This window comes from Volvox carteri (genome assembly GCF_000143455.1).
Source record: "Volvox carteri f. nagariensis unplaced genomic scaffold VOLCAscaffold_82, whole genome shotgun sequence".
Taxonomy (NCBI): domain Eukaryota; kingdom Viridiplantae; phylum Chlorophyta; class Chlorophyceae; order Chlamydomonadales; family Volvocaceae; genus Volvox; species Volvox carteri.
In genome coordinates, this window is record NW_003307625.1 from 514848 (window position 1) to 519570 (window position 4723).

Sequence of the window (4723 nt, forward strand, 5' to 3'; positions counted from 1 at the left end):
GGTTGGGTGTGTGTGTGGAAGGACCTGTGCAGCTGCAGCCTGGTGCCGGTCTTTGGGGGCTATCGCGGTGTGTGGTGTGGTGTCAGTGGTAGCACTGTTTGGGTGGCTGGGTACCTTCGTTTAGCACTTCCCCGGCCACAATCTCCCTCCCCTTCCCTCGTGCCTTCCCTCCCGCCCCCTTACCCTGGCTCTTCTTTTGCGCCCCATTTTTACCGCCCGCACATCCACCCTCCCGCCGTGAACCCCCCCGCCCTCAGGCCGCTAAGGCCTTGGCCTCCAAACACGGCTGCATCGTGGCCGTGTCCGGAGCTGTGGATTACGTAAGTCATCTGCGTGCGCATCGTGCGTGTGTGTATGTGTGTGTTTGCGGGGGGGGGGGGAGACAAGAGTTGCCGGACCACCACCCCGCTAGGAGCGCTGCTCAAGCCGGCCCCTCTCCCGCCCCGTTCTTTCTCTCCCCTTCCCTCCCCCCCCCCCCAACACACACACACACACAGCCCGCACCGGCCCCTCCCCCCCCTGTCCTCGGATGCGCCTTCTGGACGTCGTCAGCTGCCTAAGTTAAACACCTCTTGCCCTCCCCCCCCCTTGCGTCGTCGTTACCATTATCATTGTCATTGTCATTATCATTACCGTTACCGTTACCAGGATCATTGTCATTATCATTACCGTTACCGTTACCAGGATCATTGTCATTATCATTACCGTTACCGTTACCGTTACCAGGTTCATGTAGTTTACTCCCACCTCCACTACCACTCCTCCTCGCGGGCTCTTCCCCCCCCACACACACCCACACCCACACACACCCGCCCACACCCCTCTCCAGGTCACTGACGGCCGCCGGGTGGTGGCGGTTTGTAACGGCCACGAGCTGCTGACCCTGATCACCGCGGCGGGCTGCTCCCTCACCGCCCTCATCGCGGCCTTCCTCGCGGCCGTCCCGCCCCCGGACCACTTGCTGGCCACGGCACATGCACTGGCTGTGTTCGGGTGGGTAGGGCTGGGTAGGGCTGGTAGGGCGTTGAGTGACACTCCCTCATTGCGAGAAGGGAAGTTTGCTTTGCTTTGCTGCTCGGGGGCTGCTTTCGACAAGCTGAGGAGCCCAACAGCCCCCCCCTCCCCCCCTCCCCCCCTAGCTAGCTGGCTGGTCTGGATCCCCGAGCGCCTCTCTCCCCGGGCTTTCCTCTCCTCCTGCCGCTACCTCCCTTCACCCATTTCGGCGTTCGATCCACGTCAACCCCCCTCCCTCCCTCTCCACCTCATACACCCCTCCCGCCTACCTACCTACCCTACCTACCCTACCTGCCTAACCTACCTGCGCAATCCCTGGTACGGCCCGCCCGGCCCGTCCGGTGCAGTCTCGCCGCGGAAGAGGGCCTCAAGCTCACCCCCCGACCAGGGCCTGGCAGCTTGAGAGTCGCCCTCATGGACTGCCTGCATCTCATGAGCAAGGTGGTGGTGGAGGGGGGGATGGGGGAGGACGAAGCACAGACGAGGGGTGGGGAGGCCCCCCCGAGCGGAGCTGGGAAAAAGTGATTACGAGGGAGGGAGGGAGGGAGGAAGGAAGGGGGGTGTCTTCTTGTCGTACCATCTCTGACACCAAGTAGTACCTCCTACCACAACTGTCTGTTCCCACGCCCGTGTGTGTGTGTGTGTGTTTGCCCTCCTCCGTTCTGATTTCCCCCCCTCCTTTGTTGCCGCCTCAGGAAGCAGTTCTTGCAGGCGCCCGCATTGGGGTGCTGGTCAGCTGAAGACCGCGACAGCAGGAGGGAAAGTAGATTGTCGTATTGGTACAGCAGCAGCAGCGGCAGCAGCAGCAGGATGACGCAAGCAGTGGCGGTGCTGGTGGCGGTGGTGGCCTAGGTGGTGGAGCAGTCGGCAACGTGGGCACCCAGGAGCAGTGCAGGGCCTCGAGTGCCGCTGAGAGATGCAGATGCACCCGGTGGCTCTCTCAGCTTAGCTACAGCAGCAGCAGCAGGAGCATCCTTAACCTATTTCGTTTTACCTTACAGCAGCAACTACTACTACCGCTATCCCCATCCCCACCCTATCTAGTTCTACTGGTCTCTCATTACTGTAACTTCACTACTCCAACCCTTGCCTTTTCTCCGTGCACTAAATCCGCACATCAAGTAAACTTTTCACAGCCGTAATCACCTTACCCACACCCTTCGCACACTACTCAGCTTCTCACCTACACCTGCTAACCGCTTCTCCACACCACCACACAGACATACCTGTCAACCCCAACACTTACCCTTCAACACCGCCCCTCTCTTTTTTCTACAAAAAAGCTCCCACAGAAAAACACCGAAAAACAAAAATCACCTCACCAACTACGAACTAACCACACATATCGGGTGCCGGCGGACCGGGCGCCTCCGTACACGCTCGTCCAGCTGGGCGACCTAAGGGGGACGCGCGCAGGGACGCGACCTGTTCGACCTGGCAACTCGCAGATTTTGGTCGGCTCGCGTGACATTTCATTAGAGGACCTTTGTATGGAACTTTTTCAGGTCGCTCGAGCGTCGCAGGAGCAGTGGCGACGCACTTTGTGGAGTGATGCACATCCATGGAGTCCAGGAATTAACTTTGCTCGAGCAGCCACCTTGTATGGCCGGGGGGCCCCAAAGGGGTGTCGCGGAGTCAACGTTGGTAGGGCCGGAGGGCCCAAAGGGGCGCCGCGGAGTCGACGTTAGGAGGGCCGGGGGGCCCAAAGGGGTGTCGCGGGGTCGACGTTAGGAAGGCCGGGGGGCCCAAAGGGGTGTCGCGGAGTCGACGTAAGGAAGGCCGGGGGGCCCAAAGGGGTGTCGCGGGGTCGACGTTAGGAAGGCCGGAGGGCCCAAAGGGGTGTCGCGGAGTCGACGCTAGGAAGGCCGGAGGGCCCAAAGGGGTGTCGCGGAGTCGACGTTAGGAAGGCCGGAGGGCCCAAAGGGGTGTCGCGGAGTCGACGTTAGGAAGGCCGGAGGGCCCAAAGGGATGTCGCGGAGTCGACGCTAGGAAGGCCGGAGGGCCCAAAGGGGTGTCGCGGAGTCGACGTTAGGAGGGCCGGAGGGCCCAAAGGGTGTTGCGGAGTCGACGTTAGGAAGGCCGGAGGCCCCAAAGGGGTGTCGCGGAGTCGACGTTAGGAGGGCCGGAGGGCCCAAAGGAGGGTTGCGGAGTCGACGTTAGGAAGGCCGGAGGCCCCAAAGGGGTGTCGCGGAGTCGACGTTAGGAGGGCCGGAGGGCCCAAAGGAGGGTTGCGGAGTCGACGTTAGGAAGGCCGGAGGGCCCAAAGGAGGGTTGCGGAGTCGACGTTAGGAAGGCCGGAGGGCCCAAAGGGGCGCCGCGGAGTCGGTGTTCGGATCGCCGGAGGACCCAAGGTAGGGTGGCACGGAGTTGATGCTAGGAAGGCCGGAGAGCCCAAGCTGGAGTATTGCGAGGTCGAATTTAGTAGACCGGAGTGTTTGGGGGAAAAGGGGGGGGTGAGGAGTGGACGTTAGAGAGACAGGAGAGCTCGAACTCGGGGTGTCGCGGAGGCGACGCTGGGAAGGCTGGAGAGCCCTAGCTTGGGGTGTCGCAGAGTTGACTGATGGAGGGCCGCAGGGTCCTAATTCCGGGTGTCGCGGAGTAGACGTTGGGATGGCCGGAGGGCCCAAAAAGGTGTCGCGGAGTCCACGTTTGCAAGGCCGGAGTGCCCGAAGAGGGGTGGCGCGGAGTTGCTGGTAGGAAGCCCGGAGGGGCCTAAGGTAGGGTGTCGTGGAGTCGACTGTTGGAAGACATGACTGCCCAAAAGGAGGTGTTGCGGAGGCGACGTGAGGTGGGCTGGAGGGCCCTGGGGTCGGGGACGTCGTGGAGTCGACGTCAGCGAGGCTGGAGGGTCCAAGCTTGGGGTGCAGCGAAGTTGGCGTCTGCAAGGCCAGAGTCCAACGTCGGGGTGTTGCGGACTAGACATTTGCAAGGCCGGAAGGGCATTAGTGTAAGGTACCGCGGGATCGATGTCAGGAGTGGTCGGAGGACCTTAGCTGGGGAGTAGCAAAGTCGACGTTTGGAAGGCCGGAGGGCCCAAGGCAGGATGCCGGTGCCGTTGATGTAAGGAAGGTCGGAAAGCCCTAGTTTGGGGTATCGCGGAATCGATGTTCGGAAGGTTAGAGGAGCTCAGGGTAGGGTGTCGCGGAGTTGACAGTGAGAGGGACTGTGTGCCTCCAAGTTCGGAGTGGTGGGGTTGACGTCGGCAGGGTCGAAGTGCGCTGGGGGCTGATCACCCAGTTCGGGGGTTGGGGAATCGACGTGTGCGGAGCCTATGGGACACCTTTGAGGCGTCACGAACTCTGTTGGACCTAGGCTGGTCCTCCCGGGGTGGAGGTTCGGAGACTGGGAGCTTAAGCTTGGGTTTGCGGATTTGACGTTTTGGGGCTCAGAGCGCCCGGATGTTGGCAGGGATGAGATGGACATGAGTGGGGCCGTCCCACCGAATCTGGCCTGGCAGTGCGGAGTCAAGATGGCGTGGGACGGTTATTATTGGGTACACTTCGGCCCGTATTTAGGGCAGCTCGGGATCATGGTTGACGGGGCCTGGGGGCCCGGAGGTGTCCGCTGTGACGGTGCTTTAGTAGGACATAAGGGCCCTGACTTAGGATATCTCGCGGTTGATATGCGGGGTGTGCCTCGGGGATTTGGCGTAAGCCGTACTCCTCGAGGTTATAGCGGCTTTTGGTCCCTTGTTTGGCCTACTTGCCCC